At 40.4% G+C, this 20,592-nt stretch overlaps 1 protein-coding gene across 6 annotated transcripts in view; it reads left to right on the forward strand.

Annotated features, from left to right (window-relative positions):
- Positions 1-8,180: 8,180 nt before the first annotated feature.
- The window catches only part of pcbp3 (poly(rC) binding protein 3), a 91,162-nt gene continuing 78,750 nt past the window's right edge, over positions 8,181-20,592 (forward strand). For all 6 annotated transcript variants that reach the window (XM_050049616.1, XM_050049621.1, XM_050049619.1 and 3 more), the window contains exon 1: positions 8,181-8,474. The gene's annotated coding sequence lies outside the window, so the exon portion shown is untranslated. The remainder of the gene's footprint in view (positions 8,475-20,592) is intronic.

Raw genomic sequence — 20,592 nt, forward strand, 5'->3', positions numbered from 1 at the left:
TGTAATGACTAACAACCAAAGCTAAATTTTTGTCTTCAGCAACTGTGTGTTGAACATGTAACCAGAGCAAAAAGGGATCACCCTCTATGGGTTTTTCCAAGGGTTCCATAATGGCCCCATGCCAATTGCACACATGGGTGGTTTTATTCAAGTAGGCCCAAGGTAGGATTCCCATTTTGGGCCTGCACCCACTTGGTATCCAGGTAGCCAGAGCATAACTCATGTGAAGCCCACTTGGGTAAACCCATCCACATCGGCAATTGGCATAATGCCATTATGGAATCCATGGAAAATCCCTTACAGGGCCCATTTTTAAGATCATTTACTAATCTGTTATATTCCAAAATAAAATACCTCATAGTGCTTTACTGCCATTAAATCATGTCCACAAAACTATTTGATTGTACCTGATATTTTCCACCTTATCACATTTCTTTGCACTACTGCAGGTGTCAGTATGTAAGCCTATACAGTAGATCCTCCTCTAGAACTAGGGTTACAATATGTGTAACCATAGTTTATCGTTTTCTGCACACAGTCCATTCATAGTATCCAGCACAATCATGGAAAATACTGTCATAGACATGTAACTAAATCTGTATTAGCTTGCTTTTGAGACAGTTCATTTTGTAGGATATAATTCCTGGAAATGTAAACTAAACAATCCTGTACTTCAATGCAGAGGACAATGAACATTTTAGAAACTTTGTTGGTCATTTTCATTCAAGTTTGAGTTTGTCATTTCAATAAACTCGTGCCAAAGTTGGTATTAAATATTGTGAGCCTGAAGGCATCATCTTTAGTGGCATGCCATTTGAGAATCCATCGCAACTGAGTTTATCCATGCATCCACCCTATAATAAAAAGCGAGCATTCCCTAAAAATAATCAGAAAATACCATCACTTCCCACTCAATTTCATCAAATCTGCCTCTTAAGCATCTCCACCCGCTGAGCAGCCTTACGAGAGCTGGAGGGCTTATATTAATTGACTGTAAGGGCTCAGTGTCGCTGCAGTGTCCCTGGTTGAAAGAAAAATAAACTAGAATCATAACTCCTGTCCAATTCCTCAATGTCCTTGGTTGGGTAAATCTTCAGGAAAAAACATGACTTACTGAGTGGCGTATTATCCATTTAAGTCTTCTTGACTGAGTGAGGTTAGAGTGGGTGGGGGGTGGTCGGGGTGTAATAACCCGCAGCTGGCTTTGCTGCAAAGTGCTATCACACTGGCTGCCTGAGGAAAGCTATATTTAGTGGGTGCTAAGTAATAACTAAGTACAGTGAAATGATCCAGCTACGGTAATGATACAACAAGGTGACAACCAGATATTGGGGGACTTAATTACGTTTGGGGCGGCAGTGAAAAGCCACAGTTGTCAGATCTCTGGTCTGTGTTTATTCGACGCTAGTGACTCGCTGTCACGTTAACCCAAATCTAACAATATCTTAACAGTGCACTCAGCGTACTTAAAGACCCACTTTGTTTCATGACCTTCTGCTGTGTTTTATCTGTGAGAAGATAAAGCTTATTTTAGTGTAATACCAACCTCAGCTTATGTACAGGAAAATAACTGCGTCTATAAAAAGACTACTTGCCATAAATCATTCGTAAATGCCTTCATGTATCACAATTTTAATGCATTCTGCCTCTAACTAGACCAACATGTTTCCCATCAAATTAAAGGGTAATAAGGAGGCCTGAAGCAACGTTTGTGTAGTGTCTGATGTACTTAAGGCCCACCGCAAGGCTTTCACATTTCACTGACATTTAGATAGATAATGAGTAACAATCTTAGTCTTTAAATCCCCTTGTGAATCTTATGGCATTTAAGTCTATTTTTCCCTCCTATCTTTTTAAATATTTGATGAGGAGGATGTTATCCAGAGCGGATATTCCTGGCATTGGCTTTGACCACTTCATCATACCTCCTCTTTCCTTTACACTGACCCAGGTACAGTATGCTGCTCCAGTGCCTTTTCTCACCTTTACATCTGAGAGCCATGATTCAAAGTGGGACTGGGTAAAATGAAATGATCACCAAACACCTCAATATCAATGTTGTGATGAGATTGTAGGGTTGACTACTGATGCTATCACAATATTACTTATATAATATAATATATCACGATATTTTTGATAATCATCATTAATATGGATATAATGACTGAGTGGCTAAAAGCAAACAACAAAACAGCGCGAACAGTCTTGTCACTTCAGAAAATTACATCACTTTTCTGTAATGCAGCCTTTCAAACTGGAAAAAGACACACATGTTCAACATCTTAGACCATATGTAGTCTCATATCACGATATCGATATAATATTACATTGCCCAGCCATAATTCAAAGCCAAGGTAAAGTCACTTCCTGTCTAGTCTCTTTAAACAGATATCTGCATATCAGTGGCGATTGCTCTAAGACTGCAAGGGAAGCTCAGCTTCCCCTAAAATGTCAAAAAATAAGTGGTCAAATATGTACTGTTGTGTTTACATTTCATTGACTAAGAATGCGTTCAACTTTTGTTCAGAATCAGCTACTTATCACAGGTCACTGACGCGACTTTCTTCTCATTCATTCCCTTGGTGTCACAGTGCATTAAACATTGGAAGCTCAGCGTCCAAAGACTTCAATGGGGAAGCATAGAGTGGGTTGTTCCAGTGCAGCGAAACTAGACAGTCATTGGATAAATGTTCGGTTTTGTCCCGCCCATCGGACGCTTAGCGTCTCTGGGGGTCTATGGGGCAGTGGGCTGGCCTCGGCTGGCCTGGACACTGGGCTTCTGCATGATGATTGGATGATCTGTCTGAGGCTGAATCCCTTTTTGATTGACAGCGAAATGAGTGAATCAGCGATCTTGAAATATAAACCACCACCGGAGCAGTTTTCAAGTTTCATTCTGTTGTTCCGAGTTGATCTGGAGACTTTTCCAATCCTCTTAGTGACTTTTTCTTTGTTAAAAACAACTAGTGACAAATCTAGCATCTTTTTCTGGTGTTATTGGAGACTGTACTCGTGTTTGGAGACTCTGACTTCTGTCGCTCTGCAGTTACTGTCCCCAACGAGCAGCGGGTGCTGCTGTGAGCCCCTCCACCGTTCCAAAGCACTCACAGGCGGTCACACTAGCCTCGCGCAGCAGCCCCAGAGGGTAAAATTTACGTATAAATAAACGGACACATTTTATGATGTAGGCCGAAAATGAGCTTCCCCTCCTTGAAAGACCAGCAGCCGCCACTGCTGCATATGTATTCAGAATCTGTAGGTAACAAGACAAGATTTTGGTATTGGAAGCGTTCTAGTTTCCATTTGTAGTCTGAGTATTCACTAGTTGCATTTGAAAGGCAGGTAAACAGCCTGCATGAAGAGGCGCAACGCATGGGCCATTGTACTATCTCTGAACTCGGCTAAGGCTGATGACAAGTTAGCTTTATAATTAGCTTTTGAAAATGTATCTGCATTTATATGCAGATATCTCTTTATAGTAGGGATGCACCAATTGTGAAATTCTGGGCCAATACCAATGTTTAAAGTAACAATTTTGCTGATAGCTGATACTGATGGCATTTTTGTTGTTGTTAATTTTGTTTTTGTTGTTATTTATTTCCTTTTTCTTTTGCCAGGAAAACAAAGAAGTCAGCAGTTAGCTCCAGCCAGCGGTTGCTAACAGCTAACATTAATGTACTCTCCTCCTGCTGATGTCAACACAGATTTGTTGTTTACAATATGGCTTTAGCAGGGTAACAATTGTGTGTATCCCCTGATGTGTTGATATTGAATTTACTGTGTCCTTTCTTCCTGGGGAACATCTCCGTTCATTCCAAACACCTTTTTATCGTTTTAGTCTTGAGATATCTTTGTTCTTCACAGAATTGATGTGACCCATCAGAAAAACATTGGCCATTGCCATCGGTGAATGTCATCTTATTTGCAGATTGGCCAATGACAGTCAACAAGGCGAATATAGGCCAATGCTAATGTTTGGCCAATAAATCGGTGTACCCCTGGTTTATAGAGATTAGCCAAAATGACTAGGGCATGAAAGACAAAGTCTTGACCTGGAGATTCCGCTGGCTATACCAGATCAAACCAAAATATTGGCCCTAACCCAAAGTTACTTCCTGTCAAACACAGAGGTGACAAGATCATGATGTACCACACTGGCCAATACTGATTTTCTACCACTGATTGCCCTCCTCATAACTGATGCAGTTTAATCAATGCAATTGCGCATTTGGTTTAATGCATATTTTATGTATTTTTCTGGGTGATGATGTCACTTAGCGGCACTGAGGAAAAAGGATTGTTCAGTTCTTGCCAAAATTCTTCTTGGATATATAAATCCTGTCTCTTAGTTTTCATCAAAGAACAAATCCTAAAGCCATTTATTTATCAGACCTTTTATGATAAACTACCAAATAACCACAAAAACAAATATTTGTTTGTATTTATCGTGCTTCCTTTTTTAAATTCAGAATTCCCCCAGGTCAGGTCTACAGCGGCAGCTCACAGCTACCTTACACAGCTCACTGCCTGTGGTCATCAGTGCAGCTGGCTACATATTCGATGTGACATCTCCTTCCATCTTCTAATGAATTTTTTATGTCTCTTCCTCTCTCGCTTGCACGCAGACGGGGCTCGTATCAGCCCCCTTCTGTAAAACTATGCTACTGTAAATGACAGTGTTGCCTTTGGAATCTGTGACCCTTCTGTTCTGCTATGGCGATAGATCGCTCTACTGTAGGTTCCTCACTGATTGGATTGTCCAGAGACATTGTAATGTACAGTGTCGGAGCATTCACGAGATAATTTACAATCATTGTGTTTCAGATACAAACTTGTGCTTGCAGGGAAGGGGAAAATCATGCCAAACATAATAAATATCCATGAAATTATTTTTCTGATTAGGAATCCTGCATGTATGTCTAATCCTAGACACCATTATACAAGCAGCACTCCAGCAAGGGATATTTTTTCCTTATGCATCCCCTGTCTGGTGATATTGATTTGACAGAAAGACAAACTTCTGGATTTTACTCTCCGCTAAACTGACAGTTTGATGCCACACTTGTGCTGCGCATACCTGAACATGTTATAATGTACTCAGGTATTGACAGCTGTATTGATTTTCAGGGCCTCTGCAAAAGATCATTCGAAGAGGAGTAATGGGATAATCTGCTGGCCATACACATGCAGCTGTTGTACCTCGATGGAGAAATAAGATATTTTATCTGCTCATAAGATTCTTAATTTCTTCTAAACTCTTTAAACAGCTGAAGATGTTTGTGTAGTGTGGATTATAGAAAAAACAAAGATCTTTTTAAGTCCAATATTTAGGCTATTGAAATGGAGCTGTGGAGGAAAACTATTGCATAATAGAAACGTCTTATCTAATTTAAAAAAATAAGTTTAATGTAATAAAAGATTTATTTAAAGACACTGTGTTATGTAAGGTACTATAATAAATTTGTCACTTGATGAGAACTGATATGACTAATTGAACATGATAACTGATTAGTTGGTAAACAGATAAATTGTTGGCAACTATGTTGATTATCAATTAATTGTCCCAAATGGTCCCAAGTTCACTTTCTGTAATAATGTAAAGCCAAACCCTGTACTTTTTTCCTAAATCCAACCAACTGTGTGTGTTGGCCAAACATAACCATGTGCATTTGTTGTTGAAGGAAAAAAATAACATCAATTCATGGTGTTGTACTGATGTAGTGCGTTTATTTTAAAAAAGACTTTAAGCACATTTCCTGTGAAAACGTAAGTGTATTTTGAAAAAAAAACAATGCCTGAAACAGGCAGAGTTTGACACAGCGTCCCAGAACGTCAACAATCAGCTAGCATGTCATATCTCAATATTGAAAATCCATGACCAAACATCAATATGTGATGAGGTTGGAGTGAGAATGTGTTGGTAAATGAGCCGACTTTGCCATCAGGAGCTGGAAAGGATGGTGGATGTCGTGTCACTGAGGCAAGACAGTTGCCAAGCTGCACATCACTGTTTGAGACCACAAAAACAACACTGTTGTTTTTTAGTGAGACATAGTGACATTTCAAGCTGTGATTGTGCCACTGAAAGCGGATGTCTTAAGCCAAAGCATGATCTTTTCTTCACAATTAACCAAGCGATTTTTCTTAAACATAACCACACGTCAACCACATGTTTCAACATGTCCGCCACGTTATAACCTACAAATGTTACATATCCATTGTTTGCAGAAACATACAGTGCCAACATTTATTAAAAAAAACAATCAATCACGATAATAACTGGCAGATTAATAATAATTGATGATGACTGTTATCATTAGTTCCAGCCCTACACTTAATTATCATTTTTTATCAAGAAAGAAAAAACAGATAAAAACACTGTGAATGAGCCAAATGCAAGTTGTTGCAGTCTCCCTTCATACATTTTCAACAAATGCATGAATGAAATGATAAAAACTACCAAAAAGCCATCTCTAAAATGCTTCACATACAGCATGTGACTAAACTGTTCCATTCTGCCATTGCTCCCTCTCCTCTGCACCAGGTCACATTAACATTGTGGTTATTTCTGTAACAGTCCCATCACGTCTGAATAAAGCTCAAACAAACATTATGTCATGGAAACCAAAAAGTGGCTGAAAATCCATCTACTTAACAGATACATGAGCCGATATTCCATATGGACATAGCATGCATTCCATATCTAAAATGGGAAAAGGGTTACAGACATTGTCAAGCCCATCAGAGTAAAGTTTGGCTTGAGAACTTAAGTGGAAAGAGAAGAAATGGCACTGCTACTAACTGTTAGTGTTTCCTTGAAACCCACTGTCTGACTGCTGCCCTTAGTTTGTATGTATGCCTCATGTCTGCCTGGGTTTCCTCCCACATCCCAAACACATGCAGGTTAGGTGAATTGAAAACACTCACATACCCACAGGCGTGAATGTGAGTGTGATTTCGTTCGTCTGTGTGTGTTAGCCAGGGCGTACTCCTGCCTCTTGTCCAAAGCATGCTGGGACAGGCTCTTGCCCCCCCGCCACCCTAAAGAGCGGTTTAGAAATGGATGGATAATTTTCCTTGGGGACTCTCTTTTCACAGTGAAGCCAAGTTATTATTAAAGCTTGTGAACATCATGAAGGAAAAAAAAAAAACCAGAGTTTCACAGCAATATATAAAAAGCCTGCATCCCCCCACAGCTGGCGGCCCCTGAGAATTCCCTCCATCCCTCACAAAATCTACCTTTCAGCAAGTCGCCGAGCTGTTTGCTGACAAAAAGAACAACGGAAAAGTACTGCTTCTTTCCACTGTTCTTGATGTAATAGTATAACTGGTGTTTCCTTTACTTCCCTGTGCAGTATGAGGAGTGGAATGGTGATGTGCCTGTCATTCCTCAACCTGACAGTTCACCATTGATCATTTATCAAGCTGGGTGCTTGCCAGAGCCATCGATTGAGCGGGGGGAAATAAAATAAGACTTGTGGAAGTGAAGTATGCTCCTTAGTGAACATACGAGCAAAAACGCCTGATGAAATTTCACACTATGCTCCTCTTCCCTGCTCAGTGTTGTAGGAGAATGCTGAGTGTAAATGAACTGTACGTGGCAGAAGGCAATTGATTATGTGGGTGTGGGTGTGTGTGTGTGTGTGTGTGTGTGTGTGTGAGAGAGCCTGTGAATGTGAACACATGCCTGCATGTGTGTCATCATGTGTTCCTGGCTTTGTGCATGTGTGGCTCGTTTGACTGTACATGAGTAATTCTCAAACTCCAGCTGACTGGCGCTTCTTCTTCTTTTCTTGTGTGTGGCGGCAGGGTATTCTGCCAGGTCTGCAGAGGAGCATGCAGGGATATTGTGCCGGGTTAAGTGGCCCAGAATCTAATCACTCTAATGTCTGTTGCAGCCCTAAATCATAGTCACCGGCTGGACTGCAACGCCTGGTCTGTCCTTCAAAAAAGGGAAGCTTTTCACGACTCCGTCCATATTGTAATTATTCCAACTGGATATGAGCTATTGCACTTATTGGCTGGGGCAAGCCACCGGCTGCTTCCTCTTTCATTGGCTGCCTGGACACCTCTGTGCTGCCTCCCATTGGCTGCCTGGAGGAGAGTGGGAGGAGATCTCACCCCATCCTCCCCCTGTGGCAGAGCGTGTAAATGTAAAGACTCTTTCTCTGCCTATTATCTGAGTGACTCGGGGTTTTGGTGTCTGCCTCCGAGCGCGTGTGTGTGTGTGTATGTTGGAGGGAGAAAAGAGATAAAGAGAGAGAGAGTAAGGGAGGGAGAGGCAAGCAGCGTTTCTTCTCCCCCCTTTAGCCTCCCCGTCTCCCTGCTCCCTGTCACTCCATCCTTCCTCCCCTCTCCTGGACCACCCTCCAGCCCTGCTTCGAGCCGGACCGAGACCCCCTACCACCCAGACCACCCCGGGACCCTTTGACTCTCCTCACTTCTCCGTCCCACCAACCAACACCTCTGAGCAGGTAAGACTCTGCTTGTTTCAGCCGGCACTGAGGCTTTAAAAAGTACTTCCCGCCTCTCCTTCTGCTCTTGTTTTTGGTTTCTTTACTCTCACTTGTCTCTGTTCTCTCTGGCCTCTCTGTCTCTCCTGTATGCATATTTCAAGTTTTCCCTGCAGCACTTTTGTCCCTCTCAGAAAAGTGACACAGTTACAGGAGATGATATCAGTGAGGTCACTGTATTTTTCTTCTCCCTCTGATATCAACTCCCCCTCCTCCTCCCTCTCTACCCCACAATCTCTTCATCTTCTCTCCTCATGTCTTTTGCAATCTCATACCCTCCGGCTCAGCGTGTGCAAATTCACTGGCAAAGTCTTTTATTTTTAAGTCTGCCTGGAGCACAAGTTGACAAGAACAACATGCTGTGTTTTGGTTATGGAAAATGCATCTCTAATTGATTTTTCAAAAGTGTTTATGTTAGTTGGTGACAGCTATTTATAGGTGCTGACGCGCCAGGCACACGTGCTTTTCACTAGGCCACTTCCCCTAATGCCGGGACAGAACACAGGACTGTCCACTGGCTCCACAATGCATGACATTGCACAAAGTGGAATGACTTTACAAGGCAGGGACTTGCTTGATTGAATCAAGCAATCTTTCCAGTGAGAGAACTCCAATATTAACATGGCCCATAAAGCATTCCTGGCAACAGCAGAGACAAAAAAAAAAAACTGCTTAGTTCTCCATCCGCACATCCTGTACTTTACCAGGAAGGGGAAGTGGAGTGTGAGTGTGTGTGTGTGTGTGTGCATGTGTGTATTTGTGAGGGAGACAGAGATACTGCTAAAGTGCTTTAGACATCAATACTGCCAGCCCCGGAGTTTTAAAGCTACTCTATCATATCTGAAAATTGGACCTTACAACAATGTCAACAACTGAGGAAATGCTTCTCCTGGTGTGGTGTTTTGTTTCTGTGGAGGGGTTCTGTGAGGAGGTGGGTGTTTAAATACGACTGAGGAAAAAAGATGGATGGAGGTTTTTAATCATATTTTATTTTATCATATTATTTACATTTGTAAATAGCATCTGTTTTCCAACAATTATCTAAAAAGCGATCAGGGTTCATGTTTTCTTTTAAAGTCTTTAGATAATTCAGTTTAAAAAGACAGTGTTAGTATAATCCAATCACACATTGAGTCTACTGCCTTATTTAAGGCACTTTAATTATTTGTGTTATTAGGGCTGCAAACAGCGATTATTTTCACTGTCAATTAATCTGTCAGTTATTTCCTAAATTAATTGATTAGCTGTTTGGTCCAAAAAAAGTCAGAAAATGGTGATCAGTGTTTCCTCAAGCCCAAAATGACATCCCCAAATGTCTTATTTTATCCACAACGCAAAGATTGTCAGTTTATTGTCATAGAGGAGCAAAGAAAGAGATAATTATTACATGTTTTATCTTTTTAAAAAAATGACTTAAACCAATTAATCTATTAATTAAATTAGTTTGAGATTAATTTAATAGTCTACACCTAATAGATTCATCATTACAGCTCTAATGTTTGTTGTATTTTTGTTATGCAATCTTGTTAAGTTTGCCTGTGACTTTCAACTTAAAAAGAAGCTGGCCTTCTCTCTCAGACAGTTTGACCTTTCTCTCTGTGATAATCATTTTCTAATTTACACAAAAAGAGCATCTGTGGCATCAGGGCTGCCTCGAGGGAGAGCAGCTTTCACTGAAAGGCTTTTATTGTGGTAGTTTTTGTGGAACAACTGAGTGGGGGGGGGGGGAAGGAAATCCTTAACGATTAAAATCCAACTCTGAATGTCACTTTGATTTAGCATATTTATGATGTGTTCTTTATTTTATCTTAATATAGATATGTCAGTGAAGAGCAGATTTATGATGTTGCTGGCAGCAGTCACATACTCATGCATTCAGGTGTTGGGCTGTTGTTAGTTTATTAGGACGTGTAAATTGGCTGCCTTTACTTCTTGAAGAAACATGCAGGTGTTTGTCTGCACTTACCCCTCAGATGCTCTGCTGGCTCTGAGCCAAACGCTGAAGCAAAGTCACAACTGCTCGTCCTCCCTCGTATTAACCCAGACTCATTTTCATGTATCATCACAAAAAGCATGTTGACAGGCGGCCTTTAAACCTTAACAGAGCCCAGGCTGGATGCTTAGTTATGTTGCTCATTGAACAAAAACAAAAATAAAGGTGAATAAATGTGCGTCACCAATAAAAGCAAACTTAGCAAATTGACTTTAGTGTCTTACGTCAAGCACTCGCCTATTTTTATGAATGAACGGATGACGCAGTGTCTCAAAGGAAACTTATTTCATAGTTTTTGAGAAAGGCTCTTTCCCAATAACACTAAAAACATTTCATCATTCAGGTCTGTGACAACTTGAGGTCACAAACCTTAAACTGCTTCCGAAATTGATGATTTTTAAATCACCATGAGTAACAATGTCCAGGTTTTGTCAAGGATTTTCAACGTCGGTAAAAAAGTCACTGAGAGAGCCAAAGAACATGAAAGAAAATAAAATGGCCTTGCTGTGCAAACATAACAGTTTTTTTTCTCACCGCATGAACCCAGCAGCTCTTATGCGGCCATATTTAATACACTTACTGCACGTCAACTCTTTCAGTGTAAGCTCTCATAAGAATGCATACATAAAATCCCTTGTAGAATGAGATATTTATGAGCCTCAGTGATGTGTTTGCTTTTGCACTTGCATGCCTTCATAAGCCACTGCTTTAAGCTTAAGTTGAGCTGCATGCAGTTGATGCAGACAATGAGTGTGGCTCACCGTGTCAGACCAGTTTTACACTTTCACATCACATAATGCCACAGATGTCGGTTTGGGGCACTAGGTGTTGTGAAGGTTTGGGAATTGATTTGAGCAAAACAAACAAATGAAGTGTTGAGTGGCAGCATGTGAAATGTGAGCAGGCAGGCTTTTGTTTTTCAAATAATGTCGTTGAGAAAAGACGGGGATGAAAGTGAGGGTGGCACACGACTTACCGGTCGATCATGGGCTACTTGCTCGTAATTATTCAATGAATCCTCACTAATTATATATGAATGCATATATTCTCTATAAATGCCCTCCTTTAAATTCATTTTCAGCGTGTTCCTGTTTCCACCGCTAATTTTCCATTTGGAACAACCACACTATAAAAAGATGGATCACATGTATCCAGTATATTCAGTAAGCCCTGCTTCCTTCTATGTAAAGCCAACGCTCTGCGAGCAGCTGGCCCTTTGTGCCTTGGCCCTTTCGAGCCGTTCCGGATCTCCCGCTGGCCTGGCTCAGGGCACAGAGTGTGCCGGGAGTTGCCTGGGTAGGGACTGGCTCAGTGTGAAAAAGGCCACTGACACTGACTGACTGCCGTCTTGGTCGCTGTCACAGAATGATGGAGGGCAAATGGACACAGACAAAAGTGGTGCAGAGGAATTACTGGGTTTGGTCTGTTGGGTGCTGACTTGAGAGTTGATACAATGGAAAACTGACTGTACACTGGCATCTGCTTTATAGGAAAAAAAAATCTTCATGGGCTAAATCAGTTTTATGCAATTTACGAATTAAAATTTGGTGAAATGAAATGTGTCATTTTTAGTGTACACTTTTGTTACATTTATTAAACCCATGATCCAAAGTTTTATTCCAAGATTGTGATGCTGCAAAGTGAGTCTGTTAAAAAGGTCTGATGTGATGTGTTTATAAAATAATCTTAAACAACTCAAAGTCAAAAAATATTGTGTTTTTTTTTTATAGAAACACAGCTCAAAGAAAATATAGTACATCATTTATAGCACAAGTTATATCTTGATGGTTGATTATATTTTTATCACATAATAACAAAAATCCAGGAATGTATCAGCTTTTTATTTTGAATATTAAAACATTTGTAAATTAGATTTAAAAGTCGAAACAAAAACCTGCGTAAACTTTTTATGAGTTTATTAATTACTTTAAGGTTGTTTACAGTTTGGTTTGCCTTTCCAGTGAGTCAGACAGCAATTTCTGCAAACGAGAGACTGAATTATTAATATTTATTTCTAGATCTTTTAATTTGACTTTATTTATCATTATTTCACATCAGGTACTGAACTTTTTTATTGAGTATTTTTCAGATTTATTTAATTTTAATCATATTCAGTGGATTTCATAGGCAGACTGTACTGTACTATGACTAATTTCAAAAAAACATCTCATAACTAAAAGATGCTGTGGGTGCTTTCTATCTTGATCCTTATTTTTACCCCTTCTCAGTTCCTTTAGTAAGAAAGCTATCATATCAGCAGATACTTAACTTCCCATAGCTTGACACGTTAAAGAACTTATAGACAAACATTTCTGTGGTATCAAAAGAAAAACATTGAGGCTTACAATACTCCTCAAAGGAAATCAGTATTTAGTCTATCTTTATCTCCACCCCTGGTGTCACTAGGACCCCGGGGCAGTCTTTGTATTGTAACTTGACACAGAGGGGGTCAGTGGTTAGGTTTCAGGCAGAGCGTTGGTGTGTCTGTGTCACTCTGCAGTTACACCTCCAAAACACTAGTCGATGGTGGGGTTTCTGTGAAGTGCTATGTGGTTTAGTTGATTCAAAGCACACCCAAAATACATATTAAACATGGCTTAATAGTGACAATTTCAAGCATAAGTACACAAATCAGCTACATTATATTTGGCCGGATTCACAGACAAAGCTCTTTATCTGGACATATTTTCCCCACAAATGCAACATGCTAATGTTATTAGCCAGAGCCTATGGCATTTTGCAGTGTATGAATTAGCTTAGCGGCTAGCGGACACTTCCTTTATTCATATGAAGCCAGGAACAACAGCAACATTTAACAAAGTTAATGTTGCAAAATTTGGCTCCATTACAACTCACAACATTCACCGACAAAACAACTGTCTTGTACTAAAAACGTTTTCCACACAAATACAACATGCTAACGTTATTAGCGCCAGTCTATGGCATTTTACATTGTATAAATTAGTCTAACAACTAGTGGAGATTTCCTCTAACCATACGAAGCCAGGATAAATCATACACAACACTTAAAATGCTGTTTTGTGGAGGCTTTATTGTTCTCGCAGTTTATTATTTCTTATCTGTGAAATAAAGATAAATAAAAGCTTTGTTTCCACTGAGGGAAATGGTTTCAGCTTACAAAAATAGATAGGAGGGCCGCGTCACTGCGCCGTGTAGTTGCATTTCTTTGGAGGGGTACATCAGACAACGGCGTAGGGCATGGCATTGGCTCTGCATTGACCCAGAGCCTATGCCGTAAGTACAGTGTCAATATGACGCAGAAGTATAAATCCCGGCATCAAAATTACTTGGTTGTGGTTAGGAAAAGATCATAGTGGACGTTCACAAGACTAATGACTGATGTGACAAAATTACTCAACATAGACTTTTAGTTTCACACTGGACACAAACACCAGTCTCCTGGGTCAAAGTCCTGTGCTTGTTGGACCCGTCCACCTCCCTCTCCTCTCACCCTTAAGCCTCCTACAGACTGTGAGATTTTAGCAATCTTATAAGTTTAGTGCAGGCTAAAGTGAATGAGCAAGGCTTCAGCTGCCACATCTCCACAAGGTTTCCCTCTTTGCTGGAATCCCTCACATTTCTTCAAGCACTTTTTGCCTCCACAGCAAGCTGCTGTCTACCTGTTTGTTTGGGTTTAGTGCTGGTGCGTCATTTCATGCTGCATTTCTATTGGTTGGTTTGTAGATGTACATTGTAACAGCAGTCACACAGTGAGATGGTCATCCCAAATTTCTGACACTTAGAATTTCATTCCAGGCTGTCTTTGATTGCAAGATTGTGACAACGGCCATCCTTGAACGTCTCTCGCTGTACGACGTAGGACCACTGTTTCAGAGCCAGAACCAAAGACGTTACCACATTCCTTTCTTCAAATTGCACAGTGTATGCCAGGCGTAAGATGACTTTGTCACTCTTTATATTAGATCAATAGCTTTGACTATAATGATGGTTTTACATTGGAGTTTGCTGACAGCCCAGTGTGGCTTATAAAGATGCTAAATTGTGCTAGGTGTGTCCATATCTGACGCCAAGGGCCACTGACTTTGTCAGTCCGTGTACCGTATTCTTTTGACATGTGAAATATGATCACCTGATTAATTATACTGATTATCTGGTTCAGCGCAGCATATATGGGCTAATAAGTTAGGGTAAAAGGATTGAAATTAAAAGGGTTCACCACCTGAGGTCATGGCTGGATTAAGACCTCGATGTAACCCTGGCTGTTTAAGGTCTCCTCTCCCACCCACTTGAACAATCACACCATCAGTAGCTCAGCAGCTTACTGCACAGGCTGTATAGCATTAAACCTTGTATTTTAATCTTAATTCAACTTGGTACACCAATGAAAACAAAGATCCATTACAAGAGTTTATCAACTTTAGTTCTTCTTGTCTGATTTACAACTAGATATGTCACTGCTGGTACTGTACCACTATAATTCTCACTGACTGCTTGCACTTGTTGAAGCTGCCAGTTTTGTTCTGCCATCACTATGATCTAACTCCGCTCCCTTTGCTTCGGTAAAGAATTTGAAGATTGCAGGAATGATAAAGTCACTAATTTACATTTCCTTTTTTTCCTGCTCGGTGAACACCTTCCATCTTCATTACAATGAGAAAAGAAAAGATTACTAGAGGGTGGTAGCTCCATGGTGGGCAGTGAATGTGCTAAGGAATGCCATTTGACACAGACCTGTACACCCATAGCCATCTTCACAGCTCAACCTGTAACAGTGTGTTGTTTTTGAAAAGCTCTAGTTAGTATCAATGGGTGTGTTTACATGGACATGAATGACTGTTTTATGAGGCTTATCCAGGTTATGATTGTATTTGGGATATAATGTTTACACGAGCACAGAGTAATGGGGTTTATTCATATTGCCCGTACACATAAATAATACTAGTAACACAGTTACTTATTACTGGGAGATGAGAGCAACAGGAAATATCAAACACTACACTGTACAATGCCGATAAAAAGTATTCACCCCCTTGGATGTTTCACGCTTTTTTGCTTTTATACATGAAATCATGGTCAATATAATTTGGCTTTTTTGACAAAAAATGGCAATAAAAACAAACTATTTAATATCAAAGTGAAAACAGATTTTTACAAAAATATATAAGGTAAAGTAAATGATTGCATAAATATTCACCCCCGTCAGGTCAGTATTTAGTAGATGCACCTTTGGCTGCAATCAAGGCACTGAGTCTGTGTGGATATGTCTCAGTCAGGCTGACACATCTGGACACTGCAATTTTTCTCCATTCTTTCTTGCAAAACAGCTCAAGCTCTGTCAGGTTGCTCAGGGATCGGGCGTGAATAGCTCTTTTCAAGTCCAGCCACAAATTCTTGATTGGATTGAGATCTGGGCTTTGACTTGGCCACTCCAGAACATTCACCTCATTGTCTTTGAACCATTTCTGTGTAGCTTATGCTGTATGCTTGTGGTTGTTGTCTTGCTGGAAAATAAATCTTCTCCCAAGTTGTAGTTGTCTTGCAGACTGAGTCAGATTATCCTCCAGGATTTGGCGGTATTTTTCTGCATTCATGTTCCCCTCTACCTTTACAAGCCTTCTAGGGCCTGCTGCTGAGAAGCATTCCCAGAACGTGATGCTGCCACCACCATGCTTCATGGTGGAGGTGGTGTGTTCGTGGTCATGTGCAGTGTTTGGTGTTCACCAAACATAGCGTCTAGTCTGATGGCCAACTTTTGTCTCATCAGACCAAAGAACCTTCTTCCAATTGACCTTGAAGTCTCTCACATGCCTTTGGGCGAATTCCAGGCAAGATTTCATATGAGCTTTTTTTAAAAGTGGCTTTCTCTTTGCCACTCTCCCATACAGCTTCAAGTGGTGAAGAACTCAGGCAACAGTTGTTGTATGTAAAGTCTCTTCCATCTGAGCCACTGAAGCTTTTCAACTCCTTCAGAGTGGTCGCAGGTGTCTTGGTGGCCTCCCTCACCAGTCTTCTTCTTGCCCAGTCACTCAGTTTGTGAGGACAGCCATTTCTAAATGATGGATTTAACTGAACTCTGTGGGATTTCCAGTGAGTTGGAAATCTTTTTGTAGCCATCTCCTGACTTATACTTGAAATTGTAGCAGGAATACTGATGAACCAGAGACTGGACCTCCCAGACACATGTGTTTTTATACTACAATGACTTGACACACATCAACTGCACTCAGGCGATGTCCATTTCACTAATTGTAACACTGCTGGCATCAACTAGCTGGACCTCTGTTGAATCAAGTCAGTCATATTAAAGGGGGTGAATATTTATACAAACACTTATTTTACACTATATATTTTTTAATTAATTGTAAAGTTAGTTTGTAAAAATCTGTTTTCACTTTGACATGAAAGAAGCTTTTTTTTTTTTTTTTTTTTTTTTGCAAATTCCAGCTAAATTATATTGACCATGACTTAATGTATAAAAGCAACAAAAGGGGAAAACATTCAAGGGGGGTGAATACATTTTATAGGCATTTTACATTTACTACCACTTTGCCACTTAACTGTTTATTTCTTCTCTGCTTTGATCGGCATCAGCTGTCTGCTCCGACCACCGTCTCTCTCAAACACACACACATACACACACACACACACACACACACACACACACACACACACACACACTATGTACTAAGCTAATGTTATTCCTGAGAGGAGCTATGCTGCTCTTATAACTCTGTTCTCCACTTAAACCAGTGCCAGCCTTTCACTGCCACCACGCAGGACAAAGGAGCAGAAAATACACGGCCTCTTTTATTACTAAAAGACAAAATCCATTTCTTAATCACTTCAGAAGTGAGACACTTTTGGGGCGTCGGTAGCGTAGTGGATAGTGCCGGCGCCCCATGTACAGAGGCAATGCCTCGCTGCAGCGGTCGCAGGTTCGACTCCGGCTTGCAACCCTCTGCTGCATGTCAACCCCCACTCTCTCTCTCTCACCCCATTTCAATCTGTCCTGTCCATTAAAGGCAAAAAGCCCAAAAAAAAAATCTTAAAAAAAACAAAGAAGTGAGACACTTTCATTGCCGCCATTGTTTGTATTTCTGTTGCGTTACTTGGCAGAAGCCACACCTGTGCAGGTAGTCGGTGGTGCCAAGTACTGTTATCACAATAAGGTTGTGCATGCAACAGTTTCTTGGTTTTTTGTTGTTGTTGTTGTTTTTTCTCGCAGCACTCCAGGTTAGAGCTGTCACTTTTCCCAAAAATTAAGATTTCAAGATTGAATGAATTTGAAATTACATACAATTCATAGCTCAAGTTCCATCATTAGATCCTGAAACCCCTCTCCTGAAACAATACCAATGGGCTGCATATCCTTGCATAGAAGTCTTGCTATCCTGGCAGTGATAACATTGTCATGAGTTTCTGGCAAGGGGCCTACTGAAGCTGATTGTGCTGAGTAGTAGGCAGTCAGACGAGGTTGTGCAATGCTCTTGCTCCATTCATCTATGACGCCTGCGCTGCCTCACTTGGGGGGCAAGCTAACATTAGCTGATGAGTCCACAGATTTGTCGTCATCGTAGAGTAAGACAGCTGCTTTGTACATAGTCCACAAACAGCCTTGTCTTTGTTAGTTACTCTTCCATCTATGGTGTAGGACTCAAAATACTTCCACACAGTGCTTCTCAGATGCTTTTGCGTCGTGATTGTCCGCTCAGGACAGTTTTGCATGCCAGTGTCCTGCATTTTCACATTTTACATCGTCATATGATGTCCTATGGACCAAAATGTTTTCCCATTGACTTATATGGCAAAAGAGAGGTCTGTAAATCAATGGATACATTTTTTGAGCATTACAGCCCCAACAAAAATTTACTTGTTTCACAAGTAACTATTCAATCCGATAAGAATTGGAAAGTCACAGGAAACAAACAGAGGAAACAGCAAGTAGCTGGCTCAGATTGCGGAAGTCTAAAGTGTACCTGTAGGGGCTGATAGGGATGAATGGAGCCTCGCCTCCATCGCTGTATCCATCGTCTTTACTTAAACTTTGTTTACTGATGTGTCAAGAGGGTATGCAACAGGTCAGACTGATAGTGGAATTTTACAGCGCCCTCTGCTGAATCACAAGGCTATCTACATCAACTACATCGCTTATAGACTGTACATTTTTAAATTATTTTTCAAACAGGTCAATACATTTCCAAAATTAACTTAATTCAAACAAACACTCGAATTTCAAAATAAGAAGCGATGGTCTTACTCCATATTTGGGTTTCTTATAAACAGGATATGGCGTTTACAAGCGGTGGGGGGAAAAATCAATACATCATGGTATATTTGCTTGGCAATATTGTATCGATACATAGACAAAGTATCAAACTTTTAATTATATAAGATAATAACATTACAAATGTAAATTAATTAATCTTTTGGTACCATACTAGAATAATGAAATCTTTTTTTTTTCAGTTCACTAGGTACAGTTTGATACAATAAAAAAACTGAGGTGAGATAAAAAAGACTAAAAACTTAATCTTACTAGATAAAACAGATGTTGACAAAGTTTTCCATTGGGGACATAATTTGCAGTGGAGAAAAGGTAATAAATTGCAATATATGTTATTGCAATACTCAGTGTTCCACAACACATTTAAAACTGCAATACTGTTGTATCATGATAATACATCGTGGGGTCTCTGGTGATCCCCACCCCTAGTGTTTACATATTAAGAACACATAAACGAGATACTCCAAAAACCTGATCATAAACTGGTTAGCCTATTCATGACCATGTAAATGCACTCAATGACTGTTGAAGGCTTGCAGTGTGTTTTAGCAGAGAATATGTGCATTACAGTAATGCACAGAAATCAAACACAGGGTCAACACACAGTCGATCAGACACTGAGATACAAACAGTCCATTGGGCACTCCTGTGGCCACTGACTGTTTTATACCTCCAACTCCCTGCTTCACACTCACTTGATTGGTTAGCAGTTTTCTGTCACTGCGCCGGGCTGTAAACTTAAAAAACAATCTATCCTGTGTCATAATTCATAACAGAATGCGAGGGGTTGGGGGTTTGAGGCATTGCCAGAGACTGAAATTAAACACGGCACCTTTTAAAAGTTGAAGCTATTGGAGAGAATTATGATCTGTGAAACCTGAGGGCCTTTTTGTCTCTGTGCAAAGCCACTGGCTGATGTAATTTAAGCTGGTGAAGGGTTGCGAGATCAATCAGAGAGGATGAAGAGTTGAGAGAGGGAAAAATGGAAGAGACTGTGGGGTTGAGAAGGGAAAGGTGGAGCAGGAACAGGGCTTTAGCCTTCCCTGCTGCTTTCCTAGCATCACTCTGGGTGGTGAAGCATGGTCATAAATAGGCAGCCCCTCTGCCCCCTGTGTTAGTGCTATTTTTATACCCGCTAATGCATGGGGTTTGGAGAACCAGCTCAAGTGGTGAAGTGACGAGAAAATATTATTGTTGGCTTGGAGTTAAGAGAGCTGTAGTGATCAAAGAACTATGCACATACCCATGGAGGAGTGTCGTGGCCGAATTAGCCTTGTGTTGTTATTTCTTTATTAGATTAGAGCTCAGATGTGCTCATGTATGACTGTGGCTGTGATCCATTCTGACGTGTTGAAGCATTTTTATACTGGATCAATTTTCAAACAGAGACAGTGCTTTGGTATATGATACTGTAGAGTTAAATCAAAGGTCAAATGTTGAACTACAAGCCCACGTTTCTGCCTACATTATTTTTCCTATTAGAGAATCGACTTTGTGCAGAGTATTTTGTTCTTGGTTAAAGCAACAGGAAAGGTGTTACAGTTTCCCATGAATTCTGTGAAAACAGCATGCTGTTTGAAACCGGTGCTCACGTAAACCAAGTGAAAATAATTGAGTTTTCTCACCAGAGAAGGATGAAATAAATGATGTGTCACAAGAATCAGACGGTAGTTTGACATCTGATGAGCACAATGGGAAAAAAAGGCTGATAGAGTTCAGATAGTGCTCAAACAGATATGGAATATTAGCCTTGACCTCGGGAGATATGGGTTACATTTTCAACCCAGGCCATGAATTATTCTACTGCCAGTTTGATTTTT

This window comes from Epinephelus moara, chromosome 7 (genome assembly GCF_006386435.1).
Source record: "Epinephelus moara isolate mb chromosome 7, YSFRI_EMoa_1.0, whole genome shotgun sequence".
NCBI lineage: Eukaryota > Metazoa > Chordata > Actinopteri > Perciformes > Serranidae > Epinephelus > Epinephelus moara.